Genomic DNA, 21,191 nt, shown 5'->3' on the forward strand with positions numbered 1-21,191 from the left:
GGGACACATCTGGTGAGGGTCTTGATGGTGGTGACAGTGATGCCGGGTATCACATTGTATAATGGCAGAGCAGAAAGAGAGTAACTTCCTCATTCACTCTCCTTTTAAAGCCCTCAGAACCAGGTCTCTGACCACTATTATTAAACTACTCACTACTGCACGGTCCTACAATCCAATCACCTCTTCAAAGCTCCACCTTTCAATTACCATAATAGGATTTCCCACCCTGTTAACCATCACAGTGGGGGCTGAGTTTCTAATACATAGAACTTGGGGGACACAATTCAAGCTTCAGTTAGTTTTGGGGAGACATAATTCAATCCACTACACTGCATAAATTTATAGTCCACTCTATAATAAGGGGTAAGCATAGCAATGAAAACAACATCCCTTAGGAATTAATTGATCCTCTATTGAGATATGGTACCATAAGTGTAGGATAGAAAAGAATGGATTCCTGATTCTGTCGTAGTCTATAAATTGGAATGAGAAGACAGTTCCCACTTCCACATGTGTTAGCTACATTTAGGAAATGTAGAAAATTATAAGAGCACAGCCTTTTAGAATAAAGAATATTATAAATGTTATAAAGAATATTACTTAGGGCACAAACAACAGGGAAAACTCAAATCAAAATGGTTTAAACAACAAGGGATTTATTTAGTTATCTCACTTATAAATAGATAAAATGTAGGGCAGGCTCCACTATTTACAGCCTAAATAGTCCCCCATGTTCTCTGTATTTCTACCTTACTATATAAAGAGAAAAAAAGGAAACATTTTAAAAAGTAAAAGTTATCCACATTCTCATCCTTTTATTTAATTACGTAAAACAAGAAGTGAAAGTTTTCTGACCCTGACCCCAGGAGGTAACCACTTGTGTTAGCTCAGCTGCCATAACAAAATATCCGACTGGGTGGTTTAAACAACAGAAATTTATTTTCTCACATTTCTGGAGCCTGGAAGTTCAAGATCAAGATGTCAAACAAGAGCGTTTTGTTTCTTCGGAGGCCTCTCTCCTTGGCTTACAGATGGCTGCCTTCATGCTGTGTCCTCACACGGCCTTTTCTGTGCACACACACACTCCGGGTGTCTCTTCCTCCTGTTATAAAGACAGCACTAATATTGGATTAGGGCCACCCTTATGACCTCATTTAAACTTCTCTAATCGCTCTTTCTCCAAGTATAGTCACATTGGGGGTTAGAGCTTCAATTTTGGAATTTAGAGGAAACACTATTTATTCCATAACAGTCCGTCCTCTGGACCCCCAAAATTCATGTCCTTCTCACACAGAAGATACATTCACCCTTATCCCACCAGCCTCAAAAGGTGAGGGTTAACCCATTGCAGCATCAATTCTAAGTCCAAACTTTCATCTAAATATCTAAATCAGGTATGGGCGAGACTTGAGGTATGATTTATCTGAGGCAAAATTCCTCTCCAGCTGTGAACTGTGAAACCAGTTGAGTTACATGCTTCCAAAATACGGTGGTGGGACAGGCATAGGATAGACATTCCTACTCCAAAAGGGAGAAATCAGAAAGAACAAAGGGGTGACAGGTCCCAACTAAGTTCAAAACCTAGCAAGGTAAATTCCATTAGATCATAAAACTCAAGAATAATCCTCTTTGACTTGATGCTCTGCCCCCTAGTCCCACTGGGGGTCCCTCATAGCATTGGGTGGTGACCCTAACCCCGTGACTCTGGGTGGTGGCCTCTGAGGCTCTGGTGGAGGCAGTTTAGCCCAATACCAAGGAGGATATAGCCTCATCCTTTGAAACCAAGAAGAAGATAGCCTTCCTTTGTTTTGTCCCATCTCAGGCCCTTTAGTACAAGCTGGCAGTCTCTCTTCTGGTATAATTTCAGCTCTAGTTCCCCTCCTGCTGAAATGGCTGATAAATCCATGAGTTGCATTCATGATCTCTTTATCACACCACTTTCCAGCCACACCCTTGGTGTTCTCTCTAGAACATGCTTTCTCATTTTTGCAGTATAGGTAGGCTAAGAATGTTCCAAATCTTCAAGTTCTAGTTCATTTTTTCTTAACAATTTCTTCATTTTACTACAAGTGGCAGGGAAAAACCAGACCATACATTCAAAACTTTGCTGATAAATCTCCTTAGCTAAATATCCAAGTCCATCACTTGCAATTTCTACTTTTTACAAAACATTAGAACACAATTTAGCCAAGTTCTTTGCCACTTTATAACAAGGATTACCTTTCCTCCAGTTTCCAATAACATGTTCCTCATATTCCATCCAAGACCTCACCAGAGCCACCTTTAACATCCATATTCCTACAACAGTCTCTTCAAGGCAATCTAGACTTTTTCTAGCATGCACCTCAAAAATCTTCCATTCTCTATCCATTACCCAGTTCCAAAGCCACCTTCACCTTTTTCAAGTATTTGTTACAGCAACACCCCACTTGTAGTACCAAAATCTGTATTAGTCTGCTAGGGCTGCTATAACAAAATACCACAGACCCAGTGACTTAAAATCCAGAAATTTATTTTCTCACAGTTCTGAAGGCTGGAAGTCCAAGATCAAGGTGCCAGCAAGATTGGTTTCTCCTGAGGCCTCTCTCCTTGGCTTACTGATGGTTGCCCTCTCTATGTATCTTCTTATAGCCTTTCCTCTGTCCATGCACATCCATGGTGTCTCTGTTTCTTCTTATAAGGACAATTAGTCCTATTGAATTAAAGCCCTACCGCTATTACCTCATTTAACCTTAATTACCTGTTTAAAAGCCCTGTCTCCAAAACAGTCACATTGGGGGTTAGGGCTTCAATACAGGAATTCGGGCAGAATACAGTTCAGCTAACAACACTATTGCTTAGAATTTGGGACTTTTTCACATATTTTTTTCTACCCACTTATAGACAATATCCATAAGTATTACATATACAGAGCTAGGCAGATACATGTTTTAAAAAATAAACCATGCTATATACATTGATTTAGAAATTAGTTTGGCTTTATCTGGAACAGATATGCCTAATCTATAGAGACGGAAAGCAGATTAATGGTTGCTATGAGCTGGGGGATGAGGGAATGGGAAGTGACTGCTTAATGGGTACAGGGATTTCATTTGTGATGATAAAAAAGTTCTAGAACTAGATAGGGGTAATGATTGCACAACATTTTGAATGCACTTAGTGCAACTGAAGTGAACTCTTTAAAATGATTAAATTGGCAAAACCTTATGTAATGTGTATTTTACCACAATTCTTAAAAATGGAACAAAACAAAACACTCATATGCCTAATGAGGACAGAGAAAAAAGGTAAATGAATGAAGAAAGCCAGGTGTAGAGCAATAAGGAGGGATGGGGACTGAAGCAAACTGAAAAATTCAGACCTGATATAAAGGGGATCATCACTACTCAGCTCAGTTGTCACCATTGTTATCCACAATGCACCCAGTGTAATCATGCCTTGGGATTTTTTGAAAGAACACAGAAACCTGAATTTTATATGAAAACCACCATTTTAGACATGCAGCTGCTAAGTGAAGCTTTGAAAAACAGAGCGTGGTCCTCACCCCCATTACGATGGCTCCTATCAAAAAACAAAAACAAAAAAATATCAAGTATTGGGGAGGATGTACAGAAATTGGAACTCTGTGCACTGTTGATGGGAATGTAAAATGGTGCAGCCAATATGGAAAACAGTATGGCAGTTCCTCAAAAATTAAAAATGGAATTCCCATATGATCCAGCAATTCCACTTCTGGATATATACCCAAAAGAATTGCAAGCAAGGACAGGAAGAGATATCTGTATGCTCATGTTCATAGCAGCACTGTTTGCAAGAGCCAAAAGGTAGAAGTAACTCAAGTGTCCACTGACAACAGGTGAATGGATAAACAAAATGTGGATATAAAAAGGACAGAAACTCTGACACGTGCTACAATGTGATGAACTTTGTGGACGTTATACTAACTGAAATAGCCAGACACAAAAGAGAAAAATACTGTATGATTCTACTTATGTGAGATGCCTAGGGGAGTCAAATTATTACAAAGAAATTCATAGAAACAGAAAATAGAATGGTGGTTTCCAGGGGCAAGGGGAAGTGGGTATGGGGAGTTATTGTTTTAATGGGTACAGAGTTTCAGTTTTGCAAGATGAAATAGCTCTGGAGATGGAGGGTGGTGATGAGAGCATAACAATGTGAATGTACCTAACGCCACTGAATTGTAACACTTAAAAATGGTGAAGATGGTCAATTCTATGTTACATGTACTACCATTAAAAACAACAACAACAACAACAGAATGCGGGCCTACAGGTCCCCAACTTACATCTTCTGCAGCAGATCACCTTCAGGCTTCAGCCAGTCTGCTCTAGAAATGGGGTACATCACAGCAGAGCCAGGCACAGGGAGGTATCCCACGTGGGCCACACGTACTCTGCCTCAGACGCAGTCAGCTTGTGGACTGTGGGAAAGAGCAGCAGCCTTGTAGATCAGTCCCAGAGTATAGAGTCCCTACCTTTTGTTTGGATTGTTCAGCAAACATTCATTCCCTCCTGGTTCCACAGTGGGCAGAGTTTACTTTCTTGACCCATTGATGCTGGGCATGGCCACGTGTCTTGCTTTGGTCAATGGAATGTTAGCAGACATCACGGTATGCAAAGGTCTTAAACGTGCTTGGGTAATTAGCTTGAATCTTACACTCTGGTGATTGCCCTTGAGAAAAGCATGTCCAGTATAGACACTACCCCTTCAACATGAGCCCTAGAATGAAAAAATCTGAAACCAGTCCACAGCCAGAAGCCAAGCCCAGCCAATGTGGGGGCTGAGCCAGAGTCACCCAGGAAGCCCATTCTAGATCAGTCACACCACAGCTGACATGCCGTCCAGTGATTATGAAGCCACTGAGCTTGTGGGTAGATTATTAAGTAGAATTATTGAGGCGATGTCTGACTAATACACCACCCCTTGGAGCAGTGATCTGTAAACCATGCACCAAACCCCAGTTCAGTGGCTCTCGGGTTTAGGCTATCTTTACACTCTTGAAAATTATTGAGGACTCCAATAAGCTTTTGTTTATGTGAGTTCTATCTGTCAATACTTACTATATTAGAAATTTAAACTAAGAAATGTTTAAAACACAAGAATGCTCCACATCATTAGCCATCGGGGAAAAGCAAATCAAAATCACAATGAGATACCACTTGACACCCAGTAGGATGACTCTAATCAAAAAGACATAATAATCATTGGCAAGGATATGGAGAAATTAGAACATTCACACACTGCTGGTGGGAATGCAAAATGGTGCAGCTCCTTTGGAAAACAGCCTGGCAGTTCCTCAAAAGGTTAAACATGGAGTTATAATATAACCCAGCAGCTTCACTCCTAGGTATATACTCAAAAGAAATGAAAATGTATGTCCACACAAACTTGTATGCAAATGTTCATAGCAGCGTTACTCATCGTAGCCAAAGGGTAGAAACAATCCAAGTGACCCTCAGTCGATGAATGGATAAATATAACGTTATACGTCCATATCACAGATTATGATTTGGCAGCAAAAAGGAATGAAGTACTGATATATGCTGTGATGTGAATGAACCTTGAAAACATTAGGCTGAGTTAAAGAAGTCAGTCACAAAAGACCACATACTGAATGCTTCACTTACATGAAATGTCCAGAATAAGCAAAGTTATAGAGACGGAAAGTAGATTAGTCCTGCCAGGGTCTAGGAAAGGGAAGGGAACAGAGAGTGACTGCTGACGGGTGTGGGATTTCTTTTGGGGGTGATAAAAATTTTTTTAATTGATTTTAGTGACTTTAGCATAATTCTGTGAATATGCTAATAACCATTTGATTAAACACTTCAAATGGGTGAATTTTATGATGTGTGAACTATATCTCAATAAAGCTGTTATTTTTTTTAAAAAAACACACATGCGTATTTCATTGGCCAGCAGGATAATGACATCATCACTCCCATAAGCTCTGGAAAATTCCAGTGAATCCTCATGGAAGAATAACAGTGAAAGGAAGGGAAAATCTTATTATTATAGAAATAATTTGATAGAGCCCCAGACTACTCTTTGAGAACCTCAACCCCAGATGCTGGGGAATCAGGATTAAGGTCCCCAGGCCATCTCTTTCAGGAACCCTGGGGTTAGGACCCCTGTCCCTGCCTCTCCATAGTTACCAACTCTTGGGACCACGCTCAGTTCCTGCTCCATCAGATAAGCACCTCCAAGGGATTCCTGCCACCATCTCCGTCCCCTCAGCCTTTCTGCCTCCTGGGACGCTACCAGGGAAGGCCTCCCGGAGTAGAGACAACCAGTTCTGAGTCTTGACAGAGAGTTAGCCAGACACGGAAGAAGAGAAGGGGGCTCCCTGCCCGGAGGGACCAGTCTCGTGGATGAAAAACGATGAGTCATCCAGAGACCCCCAGAGAGGGTCTCAGCTCTGAGCGTGCTTTCTCCCTGCACTCATTTTGTTCCTGTTCGTAACAACAGGGATTGTCATTCCTGCTACCAGTGTTGAGAGCTTCCCTCCCATATGCTTGGCCAGTTTCTTCCTTACTACAGTTATAGGGAAGCTAGGTGCTGGGTTAGCCCCAGTCTACAGCTGAAGAAACTGAGGTACAGAGACACAGAGTCACAACATAGGGTGTCAGGTTTGTCAGAGCCACGATCTGGATTCGGCCAGTTCACATTTTGAACCACACCGTGTCTTGGAGGGTCTGAAGGAAGCACAAGAGTAATCCATTTTTGCCAAGAATCCCACACGCAGCCTCTGGGATAGGCTGAATCAAGGTCCGCAAAGATGCCCATATCCTAACCCCCAAAACCTGGGAATATTTCCCTTCTGTGGCAATAGGAACATCGTACATGTGATGAAGTGAAGGATCTTGAGATGGGGAGATTATCCTGCGTTATCCAAGTGGGCCCGTCTTATCACAGGGGTCCTTATGTGAGATCCGTTTTAGACTTCTGACCTCCAGAACTGTGAGAGAATAAATTCATGCTGTTTTAAGCCCCTGAGTTTGTGGTAGCTTGTTACAGCAGCCACAGAAACCTAATACAGCCTCTACAATGGAAGACGCCGATTTGCCTCCCCCATCAGACTCTCATAGCTGAGGAACCTCACAATGTAGAAGAGATGTCTGGCTCCTCGGTAGGCCGAAAAATGTAAGATGTTAACTACCTACATCTAGGGGGACTTTTGTGTTCCCTCTAATATTTGAACATTTCCTAAGAATCCATTCGCATTCCAATAGTGTAATTAAAATTACAGGAGGAACAAATTCACTCAATATAGAGGTGAGTGCTACAAAAAATTCAATCTTGGATTCATTTAAAAATATTTCTTGGAGGGCCGGCCCATGGCTCACTTGGGAGAGCGTGGTGCTGACAACACCATGTCAAGGGTTAAGATCCCCTTACAAGTCATCTTCTAAAAAAGAAAAAAGAAAGAAAAAAAAACTTTAGACAAATTAAATTTAATATAGTTTCATTGAGCATATTTTTAAAAAATAAAAATTAAATAAATAAATAATAATAATAAAAATAAATTAAAAAATAAAAATATTTCTTGGGTCAGGCACTGTTCTAGTGTTGGGGTCTCAGCATGAACAAAGATGTGGAAGGTACTAACATTAATAAAGCACATGTATTTCACAGGGCCTTATCCTTTAGCCTAGTAGGGCCACAGCCCTTAGATCAGAAGGACCACAGTCCTTACATCAGGCTGTAGCTTAGTGGGATCTTTATCTTAGTAGGACCACAGTCCTTAGCTGTTAGAAGGGCCAAAGTCCTTTAGTTTAGGCTGTAGCATAGTAGGGCCACAGCCCTGTAGTTTTAGCAAGGCCAAAACCTTGTAGTTTGAGGAATAACCTAACTTTTTAGTATTGCACATAGAAATGCTAAGCTTGGGAAAAAACAGAAAACTTTCACAGGACTATAACGTCTCTGGTGTGGATATGAAAATTGTAACACAGCAAAAGTGCTTGCTCTAAGAGCAGATGCCCTTGGTGCAGCTAAACCTAATGATGGGAAAAGTATGTGTGCTAAAAGCTTCAAGGCTACTCTGCCAATTAGTGGTTGGTTCCACATTTCACCTTCAACTGCTCTAAGTTTCCTAGGGAACTAAGTGTTGCCGTAATGATTATCTCATTGGTTCTTCCCTATGTCACATAGCTTAGTTTTATGACTCCTTTGACGGTAAGTTGCTTAAACCATTTTTAAGTTGCACCTGCTTTAATGAAAATTGTTATGTAGCCAGTTCGTTTATATTTTCACTCTGACTGATTAACCACCTGCGTTCTTCTCTGTAACTTTCTTGGCTGGGCAATAAAAACGGAGAGAAAACCTAGTTCAGGGTCAGTTCCGAGGAAGACTTCTCTCTTGAAGAAGTCGTCTCCAGGAATTAACCCCTTCTGGGCCTCTCACTGCTCTGGAAAAACAGGCTTTGAGTAATCCTTTGTGTCTCCATCTCTGTCCCCCTGGGGGAGAGGTGACAAAAGGGGACACAATTCCCTGCCCTTGTGCATCTTATACATTCTGGTGGGGAGGCAGATGATAAAGAAAATGAGTAAGTAAAGGATGTTAGATGGGGAGGAATGCAATGGAGAAAAATAAGCCAAGGAGGAGATGACTCTCAAGGAGCGGTGACAGTTTAAAGGGGTGGTCAGGGACACCCTCAGTGAGAAGGGGACATTTGAAGGGGGGGCAGTCACAGCAGGCCTTGTTGGCCATTGAAGGGAATGTGGATTTTACTCTTAGTGACTATGAAGCTGCTACAGGCACCAAGGTCAGCTGCCCTTTCACCAGAGACAAAAGACTCGAAAGTCAAACATTGATGCCAGGATTGGAAGCTTTCTTATCAGGTGCCTGAGGAGACAGCCAGATTAAGCCTGTCTCAAAGGCTCAGGAGCCCCAGCAAGGTTTTTAAAGGGAAAAGTGTGGGGGGGAAAGGTGGAGGTTATTCCCACAGGGGGCTGCTCTGTGCCATCTTGCAGACTCCGGGCTATTCATTATATCATGGTCAGTCTTGTAATTCTTCAGTTTATCCTTGGAACATGGGTGTTATCTAGTTTCCCACAAGCTGGATGGCACCAAATTCTGCAGTGTTTTCCCATGAGCTATGCTCAGTCAGAGTTACAAAAAGATATCTTTATGGCTAGCATTCTGCTTAAAGCTGTACTCTACAAAATGGCTCTTCTAAGGCTAATTATCCATGACTATCTGTTGTGGTGGGCTCTTAAAAAGCCACTGAGAATATGCAGAGAAGGGACAGGATCTGATTTGCATTTCAACAGGGGAATAACTTAGCAGGGCTCGGGTAGAAGCAGAGAGCCTGGTTAGGGAACTATTGCAATAACCCAAGGAAGAGACGGTGTGTGTCCTGGCCCACAGCGTTTGCATTCTGGATATTTTACAAATAAAGTCAATAGGATTTGCTGACAGATCAGATGCAATGCATGGAAGAAAGAGAGGAGTCCGTCAAAGATGACTCCAGGGATTTCGGCCTGAGAACAGGAAAGCAGCAGCTGCTGTTCACTGAGATGGGAGGCCTGCAGGATGAGCAGGTTTAGGAGGGAAGATCAGGAGGTCAGCTTTGGGGACAGGTAGTTTGAGAGTCCATTAGACATCCAAGGGCAGAATTCAGAGGAGAGGTTTGCACTGGAGATAGAAGCTGGGGACCAATGGAGGACATAGATACCCTCCCCAGATCCTCCTTCCGAGCAGGCTTGGCTGCTCCAGGCACGGAGAGTGCTGTCAGCAGGCAGCTTCCTGCCCTCAGCTCCCTCAGGGTCGGCCTCAGCTGCAGAGGGCCGCCTTCCCCAAATGTAGGCCCTTCCCGGGACGGCCCCAACCAGTGACTGATGGAGTCAGGGATAAAAAGCCCAGCAATTCGAGCCAAACAGGAGAGAGCTCTAATGAGCTACTGTCTTAGTTCGATGATGCTGCCAAAACAGAATGCCTGGGACTGGGTAATTTATAAAAAACAGACATTTATTTTCTCACAGTTCTGAAGGCTGGGACTTTAAGATCAAGGTGCCAGCGGGTTTGGTATCTGGTAAAGGCCCCGTCTCTGCTTTGAAGATGGCACCTTCAAAGCTGCACACTTTGAAGGGGAAAAACACAGTGTCCTCACATGGCAGAAGGAGGAAGGGCAAAAAGGGACAAACTCTCTCCATCAAGCCCTTTTATAATGGCATTAATGTGAGGGTGGAGACTTCATTACCTAAACACCTCCCAAAAGGCCCCACCTCTCACTCTAGTGCATTGGGGATTAAGTCTCCAACACAAGAATTTTAGAGGAACAAAATCAGACCATAGCAGCTCTCTGTGCTCTAGAGCTCTTGTGGGGTCAACCAAGGTTGATGCTGTGCCCACATCACAGTTCAAATTCTCCATCCACCCAGCCTGGTTGCTCCCTACCTTCCACAGATGTCAATCCCTAACAAGCATCTTGTATCCCAAACTGCATTCTGGTGTCTGCTTCTAGAAAACTCAAATTGTAACAGCACTCATCAGCACACATATGGCTACGTAAAGCCTAGAAGTTGCATTTAAACTACATACAGGCCCTAAAGTATTTCAGGCCTACTTCCCAATAATACACTCTTATCTGTACTGTGAACTGACATCCTGACCTCTAGGGACAAGAGTAAGATAAAAAATAGCTGCTATAAGCATTTCACAGAGGTCACAATGGGAAAGACCAAAAATGCCCAACCTCATTAGTATTCAGAAAAATTTGAATTCAAACCACAATGGCATATCATTTAACACCTGATAGATGGCCAAAAATGTAAAATCTCTCAATATCAGGTTTTAATCCATAGAATAAAATAAATATTCACACTTCCATACTGATCTAAATAATTATGTAAATAAACACATGGAGAGGAGGAAGAACTTTGCCTTTCAGTAATTTCCAATTAATAAATGTAGGAGGAAAAAGGAACATGAAAATTTATCTTTAGGCAAATGCCACAGTAATAACTGTTGGAGACAAGATTCACCAAGAGATGCAAAAATTAGTAAGCAAAATTTGAGGAGAAACAAGACTTGTATAGTCTCAAAGGGTTTTCCCCAAGATAGTTATTAATCACAAAGGGAAAGACAGTAATCTTACAGTGAAGAAGTGCAGCAGACAGCACCTTAACCAAGCAATCGAGGTCAATGTCACCAGTAATAAGACATATTGGAATCATGTGCCTCCTGATATGATACACTGAGAAGGACACATCATTTATGTGGTATTCTTGGCAAAAATGCATAACTTCACTCCAACCATAAGAAAACATCAGATAAATCCAAACTGAGGGACATTTTATAAAATAACTGATTAGTACCATTCAAATGCATCAAGGTCATAAAAGACAAAATACGGAGGATCTGTTACAGTCTAGAGGAGACATGACAACTGAGTGCAGTGTGGGACCCTGGATAAGATCCCGGAACAGAAAAAAGAACATTGGTTAAAAAAATAAAGGCTAAAATCCAAATAAGGTTGGTAATTTAGTTAACAATATGGTACCAATGTTAATTTTCTGGTTTGGGTCATTATACTATGATGGTAATATTAGGGGGAGCAGCATGAGAGATTTACAGGACCTCTCTATACTATCTGCAACTTTTCTATGAATCTAATATTATCTAGCATTGCAGCTTCCACCTCTCTCTCCCTGGGTTCACTTGCTCTGTGGAAAGCCAGACCATGTCCTGAGGACACTGTGGAGAGGGACTCAGGGTAAAGAACCAAGGTCTTGGGCCAACAGCAGCACCATCTTCCAGGTGTGTGAATGAGCCGCCTTGAAAGGGGATCCTCCAGCCCCATTCAAGCCTTCTAATAACTAGAGCCCTGGCCAATATCTTAGAACCAGAACCAAGCAGATAATCCACTTTTAAATACCTGGCCCACAAAAAATGTGTGAGATAATACACGTTTCTGCTTTGAACACCAGATTTTCCAATTTGAAAAATTGTTGTTGCATATAGTGGCCACCAGATGGCGTCTGGATCACAAGGATAGAAACAGGCTGCCAACATCACAAAGGGGTTAATTGCCCTTGAGTTAGTTTACAAATTTACCGCAATCCCAATAGCATCTGGGTTTTTTCTAAAGCTAGACAACTCGATTACAAGGTTCATTTGGAGGGACAACAGATAAATAAAGGGTAAAAAAAAGTGAGAAGTAGCAGCACCAACAGCCACCAACAAAGGGGGGGTAGCTCTACCAGATACTAAAAACAATATAAAGCAGTGTTATTGGTGATGAATAAGCAGACAGATCAAAGGAAGGATTAAGAAATCTACAGACACAATTGCTTATGGAAATTTATTATATAATCATCAAATACTTTTTCATTTAGGAAGGGACTTTTGGGAAGTTTTTTATTTACTAGTGTTATAACCGTATGAAAAAAAGAAAAGCTTGAATCAATTCCTCACACTATATACTAGATTAAATCCTAAGTGTATCAAAGAGCTAAATAGAAAAATACAACCTCAGAAATAATAAAATACTGATGAATTCCCCTATGACCTAGGAGTGGGACAAAATTTCCAAGCTATTCATCGAAGTCCAGAAGCAATAAAAGATAATTTTGTTAAATGACCAAACAAAAATGAAAACCTTTTACATACCCCCAAAATAAACCCACCTGCAGGTAACAAAGTGAGAAAAATATTTACAGCTTATATCACAGACGAAGGGTTAATATTCCTAAACTATAAAGAGCTTCTAAAAATTAAGGGAAAAGAGACCAAAAAACCTTACTGAAAGTGGGAAAGAACATACAGCTCACATAAAAAGAAATGCAAATGTGCCCTCAATATATGAAAATATGCTTGACCTCATTCACAATAAAAGAAACACAAATTAAAACTACCCTGAGATCTTATTTTTTACCTATCAATTTAGCAAAAATCCAAACGTGTGACAAGACTCTGGGGAAACAGGGACGCTCACTGGTGGAATGCAAAAAGAAGGAGGAGAATTTGGCAACATCTAGCAAATTTGCCCTTTGACCCAGCAGCCTCACTTCTAGGATTCTATCCCAAAGACACACAGTCAGAAATATGGAACTCCATATGAATGTGCTGCTTCTTTGCAGCACCACTTGTAATAGCAAAAAACCAGAAACTATTGACATGGCCATGTAGGGGGTGCTGGTTAAATTAACTATGCTACATTTACAAAAATAGAGTACTGTACAGCTGTAAAAAGAAATTATATATATTAGGAATATGTATACTCAGAGTCAAATAAAAATATCAAGACAAATCTCTAAGTAAACATTTTTTATTGGGGGAAAAACAAGCTTGCAATGTAGGGCATACACACAGACAGTGGCAGTCTCAGTATGTCCAAAGAAAAAAGAAGTTTTATTAAAGAGAGAAATGCTATGTACTGCTTTGAAAGAAAGCTCATTGACACTAGTCAAGTTTTGGGGAGTTGGCAGGCTTTGACTGGTGAGTGACAGACATAGGCAAAATTAGTCTTAGAGTCATGGCAGGTCATTTCCGCAGCTACTAGGTAAATCTAGTCTTAGAGTTTGCAGCAGGCTGTTTCAGCAGCTGAGCTTGTAGAAAATTCTTCTTGGAGCTGATGCTATGTACCTGGAGTGCTTTTTCCCCCTGCCCCTCAACTCTGATTTAGTTTGGGTATGACGAGTGACGTAATTTGTATAACAAATTTTCACTATATAATATATATATATATATATTTTAGATGTGTGTGTATAGTGTGTGTGTGTATACATTCTTATGTAATGACCTCCAAAACATAGTTAAGTGAAAAAAAACAAGGTGAAAATTGGTGTGCAATAAAGATAGAAGCAAATACATATGTTCATTTGTTTATGTTTTCCAAGTAGAGAGAATTTCAAATCATTTTTTAAGATTGGGTTCAATCACCCAGAGAATAATATTTTAAAGTAATTTAAGACATATTAATTTGACATACATCCCTAATGGGATATAAGCTAATGGAAAAAGCACTATAAGAAAAAACTATATTCGATAATCATATTATTAGTAATAATGATATTGATACTTTTAAACTTTATATATATACATACATAGATATATTTGCATAAAGAAAAAATTATGTTAATATCACTAAGAACCAACATTTTCTGAATAAGAAAAAAGAGGCATAATAATATTTTGAAAGTTTTAAAGGGCAAGACTAAACTAGGAATGCACGCTCGGATGAGAAATTACTATAAAAAATAGAGGTGATTTCTGTAAAAGTCAGGCTGGGTTAATTTTGGTGGAGGGAAGGGGTTGAGACTGGACTAAGCTTCTGAGTGGCTGGCAAATTCTATTTCTTGACTTGGATGTGGTTATAAGCGTTTTGCGTCAAAATAACAATTATTTTTGTTTTTGCTGAATTTCAGGAATTTCTATTTTAAGATCTGCCCAGTTTTTTAAGAAAGAAGTATAGTACTTAGTTTTCCAAAAGGAAGATTTGTATTGTATTAATCAATCCCTAATAAATGAATCAAAACTTTTTTAAAGAAAAAGTTTCACGAATAAGGAGGTCTACACTTCTCCAGGGCAAAAATCGCCACCTGATATCACAGAATCAAAAACAAAGGAATAATTGTACAGATTTGGAAAGCTGGGTACTTGCAGTTTTGTTTTCATTTTAAATGAAAAGCGCTGGTTGACCAAGTCAAGGCACCCTTTGATAAGAAATGTACTAGATGTCTTGATAAGCACTATTTTGTACCTCTGTAATGTTAAATAATTTTGAATATAATTTTGTTTCCACAGTCATAAGCTAGCTGTAAAACCACTTGAAATGTGGCATTTCCTGAAAATTACATAGATCCTCTGCAGGCAATTTTCCTTCTTTCTAACTTGTTGAGAAATAGGCTTAGGTGAAGAGGAAAATCATTCGATATAATTCACATAAGCATTTAGAAGTTTCTAAACGTAACCTAAAAGATTGACTTCTGGTCAAGATGGCGGAATACACAGTCCCCAGCATCACTCTCTCCCACAATCAACCAATTTACAACTACTTAAAAGCAATGACAGCCAAGGTGGGGCTGCTAGAGCTCAGGGGAAGAGGAGGAGAGACCTACGGAGTGCATGAAGGCAGGAGAAGCCATGATGAGAGAAAGAAAGGACCATTATGACCATTTCAAGCCCAGGATGCTTCAACCCTGGCCCTGGTGAGCACATGGAGCAAGAGCTGGCAAAAGCTTCTGCTGTGCCCTTTGTATGAAGTTGCTTGGAGGCTGCCGGGGAGAAGAGGGCCTTGGTGATCCCGAGGCCAGCAAGGCTACTAACAGTGTTCCTGTAGACCCACATAGGAGAGAGGGGCCACAGACCATTGAAAAAAGGAGCTACTCAGAAGCCAGTGAGCCATTGCAAGGGACCAGTGTATGGTCCATCCCATGGGAAGTGTTTGGAGTGTGGGAGGTGGTGGAGACAGGCCCACCAAAGGAACACTGGGGCACAGCATGGACAGCTGATCTGCCCTCCAATTAGCACAGGACCGCTCAGTGGAGACTGGTCAGGAATATAGAACTGCCCAAGGTACAGTTTCCTGAAAAGACTCAGACCCAAACCAGAGTTTCCACACAACCCAGGTGTACTGGACCTCACAAGACCCAGAAGTGATTACAAGGTCAACAGTTAAAACCCAAGCTGCACAAAAAGCCTTCCCCAGAGAATCAGCAGCAAAGCAGCAATTTTGCTCAACCACAGGGCTCAAGCGCTGGTGCCCACAGGAAGTTCCCTCACTTTAGAAGTAAGCAAAGGGCAACAAATTAGTTCCAGTGCAGAGTTTAATTGGTGGGAACAGCAAATAATCCAACAAAGAACTGAAAGAAAAAACAAAACACCCACAGGTCAGAGACAAAGTTCTGATATTAACCAGTAAAGGTCTAACACCACCAAAGAACACCTATAGAACCTAGAAGGACTGGAAGCCTCCCGGGCTCCCAAGCCAGGCTGGTGGGGTCAAGGGCTTCAGCCATCCCCCCCCCCCATGTCTGCACTCAGCCCAGTGACAACCACTGAGTTGCCACCAGAAGCACCCCGGGCTCCCCTGCTGTTATGAGGGAGGTGTCACAGGCCTCAGCCATGTCCCCTCTTCCTCCCACCCTACCCCCTTCCCCCTTCCCCTCTCCCCCTCCTCCCCAACTGCTCTGCGACATCTTAGAGTGTAAAATTAAGAATAATAATAAATAAATAAATTTAAATGTACTCTAAAGGGTGCAATTCTCTCTCCACTTACAAGATTATAATGAGATCAAATGTGGAGAACTTAGTTCATACAGAAGCAAACATTAGAGGCAAGGGGCATAGTGATTAAAGTCCAGCTGGTCTGAATTCAAATCCTGGCTCCCTCACTTACTAGCTGTGTGACCTTGATCAAATAAATTAACCTCTCTGGGTGTCTATTACCACACCCATAGAACATGGCATGATAATGCCTACTTCATAGAGGTTGCTGTGAGAATGCACTGACTTAACAGAGGTATGACACTCAGGACAGGGCAATGCTACCTTGAGCTTTATCAGTCCATGGGACTAGAGAAACTCATCTTAGACCCAAGCCCTTCATATTGGGTGGCCATGCTGTGAAATCCAAGCACGGCAGAGGTTAGGTTGAGCAGCACCTCTGTATTAGTTGCCTGCTGCTACTGTAACAAACTGCCACAAACTTTATGGCTTAAGCCTAATAAGCTGCATAGATTTCTCTTACAGTTTGGGAAGTCAGACGCCTGAAATCAGCTTCACTGGACTAAAGTCGAATGGTTGGCAGGACTGGTTCCTTCTGGAGGCACTGAGGGGAGAATACACATCCTTGCCTTTTCAGCCATTAGTGGCCTCCTGTATTCCTTGGCTTGTGGCCCCTTCCTCTATCTTCAAAGCACATCCCTCCAATCTCTGCTTCCATCATCACATCAGCATCTACAGTTGTTAATTTTAGGTGTCAACTTGACTAGATTAAGGAATATCTAGAAACTTAGTAAAGCATTATTTTGGGATATGTCTGTGAGGGTGCTTCCAGAAGATTTTAGAGTGTAAGCCCAAGTGGGCTGGGTGGGAAAGATCTTCCCTGAATATGAGTAGGCACCATGCAATCCACCGGGGCCCAGAGAGAACAAATACAAAGGAAAAGGTGAATCTCTTGCTCTATCCACTGGAGCTAGGATACACTCTTCTCTCCTACCCATGGACATCAGAACTGAAGACTCTTCAGCCTTTGGGTTCCGGGGTTTACCCCAGTGGTACATTCAGCTCTTAGGCCTTTGGCCTTGAACTGAGAATCACACCATCGGCTTCCCTGGTTTTGAGGCTTCTGGACTGAGACACACTATCAGCAGCCAAGTTACAGATGGCCCAGCATGGGACTCCTCAGCCTTCATAATCTCATGAGCCAATTCCCCTAATAAATCTCCTCTCATATATGTTGGGGGGGGGAGGTTCTGGCTCTCTGGAGAACTCTGGCTAATACAACACCATCCCTCTCCTGTGTCCCTTTTATAAGGACCATTATGATTCTATCTATTCAGGACCCACCCAGATAATCCAGAGTAATCTCCCCATCTCAAGATCCTTAATTTAATCACATCTGTAAGTCTCTTTTACCATATAAGGTAACATTCACATGCTCTAGGGATTAGGATATAGATACTTTGGAGGCCATTATTCAGCCTACCACAACCTCAAAATGTGGTCTGATTCTATTCTATTGGCTGTTTTATTTCTCCTGGTCTCAGACCTACTCTGTACCTCTGGGTGCTACTTAGGATGGAGGTCCAGTCAGAGGTCAGAGCAGGCTACTGGATCTACTCCTTGCTATCCTACATCATGACTGTGCAAATTAGGAAAAGATTTCCTCCCTTCCTCTGCGTGAACATGGCCCTACAACAGGATGTATGGCTGGTGAAAGGGCACAGGTTGCATTTCAGTCTCCACGTGCTACCTGGGCCAAGCAAATTTGTGCAGTGCACAACCTATACAACCCTACTTTAGGGCACAGCCCCCCCCCCCCATTGACTAAAATAAAAAAACAAAAACCTGGGGAAGTATACCCAGTCTGATTCCTATATGTCTGCGTAAATTTTAGATTTGTACAAACTTCTCTGCTGCTTCTCACGATTCCTGAAACTCTGGAGCCTTCCAGTTGTAAAAGCACTCAGACCTGGTTGTTCAGAAACAGTGACTACTTCAGTGGGCCAGGCTTGGAGGACATTGTGTGGGTCTAGGCCTTTCCTTTATGAGGCAATGGTTCCTGCAGGGCTGCCTGGTACCTGTGGGAAACTCTCTGTGACTTCATAGAGCCCCGCCGGGGTTGGAAGAATTGTACCTCTGCTCTTTTGCCAGTGGCCACAGCTTTGGAGCCTGAATAAGCGGGGAGCGGTGCAATGAGACTCCAGGCCAGAAGGTGGCGCTGTCCGGAATCCCCTCCTCCCTGGTTCCCGCGGTCCCGCTGGAATCACTGCTCTCTGCTGTAGGAAGTTCACACTTCAAACCCTCCACGCGTCGGGTGTGGGTGGGAGGGTGAGAGCAGCGCGGGGCTCCGCGAAGGCTGCCCACGCAGGGACGCTGCCAGGATCCAACTCGGTAAAGAACGTGGACCCGGGGAGGAACAAGCACCACAGCCCCGTGGGTCCTGGGATATCCCCCATCATCTTTCATTCTCTGGAACATACTAAATGGAATTTAGTCACTCTGAATGGAATTATAAGTAATTTTAAATTTCCATTTGCGTGTTTTTGTGTTTTGGTTTGTAGCTTCCAAATTTTCAACAAAATTACTTTTATAATCATAAAAAGCTGAATTACTTTTAAAATCATAAAAAGCAATAAATATGGTTAAAAGGATGCTTCATGAAATAAATACAACTACTAATAGTAATCACATCCCCATTTCCAGAATGCTTCCGTGTGCCAAGCTCTGACTTAGAATCGTTCATGCATTGTTCCCTTCATCAGAGCAGCGCTCTCGGGGATGTGCTTAATTAGTTAGAGATCGGTTGTGTTGCATACCAGAGAAAAGAAATAACAATGGCTCAAACAAGAAATAAATTTAGTTTTCTCATTAAAAACAAAAAGACTGCCCATCCCCCCCCCCAAAAAAAGCCCAGGGGTACAAAAACTTGCACACAAATTTTCACAGCAGCATTTTTCATAATAGCCAAAAAGTGGACATAACCCAAATGTCCATTGATGAATGGATAAAAAAATGTGGTATATCCATACAACGAAATATTATTCAGCCATAAAAAGGAATGAATTACTGATTCATACTACGTGGATGAACCTCGAAAATATGCTAGCCTGCCCTGGGACCTGGGGCATGGAGAAGGGGACCGGATCCTCCTCCTACCACCAGGCACACCACACCAGTGCCTTGGGGCCTGCCGTGGACCTGAGGCATGGATAAGGGGACCGAAACCCCCTCCCACAACCAGGCACACTGCGCCAGCGCCTTGGGGCATGCCTGGGGACCCAGGGTAAGGAGGTGAGGACTGGACCCCCCCCCTCCCACAACCAGGCACACCATGCCAGCACCTCAGGACCCACTCGGGGACCCAGGGTATGGAACTGGGGATCAGACACTCTCCACAACCAGGCACACTGCCAGCACCACAGAGCAGGCCAAAAACATCTCCATGGGAGTGGCCCACCATAGCCACCACAATAACCATGGCTGCCATGAAGGTGGCTAGATGCCACAACCACCACGCAGGTAGTCCACCAGCCACTGGAGTGAGTTGACACAAGGAGAGTCACCAGCAGAGATAAAGACAGGAGGAGGATGTTTGTCTCCACAGAGTGCATTTCATAGTGACAGAAGAGACATCTGCTCTATGATAGTATTGGGGGACCTGATCACACCTCTCAGCATTGGACAGATCATTTGGGCAGCAAATCAACAGAGTAACCATTATTCTTTCAGAGGGAGAGAAGAAATCTAGGGTAATTAGAGGAAGGAGGGGGAGAGAAAGGGGGATGGGATGGGATTGGACAAGGGGCATAAAGAATAATTACAATTTGTAACAATATATATGCTAGTAACATTGATTTGATTGACATATCTCAATGTTGAACCCCAAAAATATGTATAATCAATTTTGATTCAATAAAAATTTTTTAAAAATAGAGATAATTGCAAATATGTTGTGTGTGTGTGCTATGCTAAGTGAAAGAAGGCAGCGCAAAATATCACACAGTATATGATTCCATTTATATGAAATATCCAGAAAAGACAAATCTATAGAAACAGAGAGTAGATTAGTGGCTACCTAGGGCTGAGGGACTTGGGGGCATTAGGGAATGACTGCTAATGGATACAGGATTTCTTGCTGGAGTGATGATAATGTTCTGGAATTTATTGTGATGATGATTGCACAACACTGTGACTATGAAGGCACCTCAAAAAGTTTGTGGAAAATGGAATTAAAAGATAATATGAATCCTTCCATGAACTTTTTTGACGTACTCTCATATAGAAAACCATTTAATTGTACACTTTAAATTGATTATTTTTATAATCCATGAATTATATCTCATTAGAGCTATTACCAAAAATAAATGAAAAGCACAGGCATAGGAAGCCCAGTTACCTTGACTCCTGTTTGCTGTTACCCTTAGCACATTGCCTTATGGCCCAAGACAGTTGCTTGAGCTCAAGACATCACAACTAAATTCCAGGTAACAAAAGCAAGGAAGGAAGAGAGGCCTTGCCTCTCCCTTGCATTACTGGAAGTTGCACAAATGTTTCCATTTACATGGCTTTACTGAGAATATAGAAACAAAGCCACACTAAGCTGCAAAGGAGGTTTTTCAGTCCCTGCATTATGGGGAGCCATGCTTGAAGGGGGTTGAAATGGTGTTGAGCAAGCCAATCCACATACGTGCCCAAGTGAGGTAATCAACTCCCTTTTAAAGGCGAGTAAACGGAAGCACAGAGATGAAGCTGCCTGATCAAGGCCTCAACTATTAGGTGGAAGGAAAGGTAAGGAAAGGAAAGCCACTGTGCTCAAAGCGTCTAGCTCAAATCGGGAAATTCACCAAAGATGAGACATCCCCATTCTTGCTTAGATCACACCAGGATTAGTGCGATCAGTTCTGAGTGCTTGTCCGTAGAACCAGGGAGGACATGGGCAGCGTGGGGATAAGATCAAAGTTTGTGAAAGACAAGCACATCCAAAGTTTAACCCAGGGTTAGGT

At 42.2% G+C, this 21,191-nt stretch overlaps 1 pseudogene; it reads left to right on the top strand.

Annotated features, from left to right (window-relative positions):
- LOC134387412 (DNA methyltransferase 1-associated protein 1-like) overlaps positions 1–18,365 on the top strand; it is a 37,888-nt pseudogene extending 19,523 nt beyond the window's left edge.
- Positions 18,366–21,191: the final 2,826 nt, after the last annotated feature.

This window comes from Cynocephalus volans, chromosome 10 (genome assembly GCF_027409185.1).
Source record: "Cynocephalus volans isolate mCynVol1 chromosome 10, mCynVol1.pri, whole genome shotgun sequence".
NCBI lineage: Eukaryota > Metazoa > Chordata > Mammalia > Dermoptera > Cynocephalidae > Cynocephalus > Cynocephalus volans.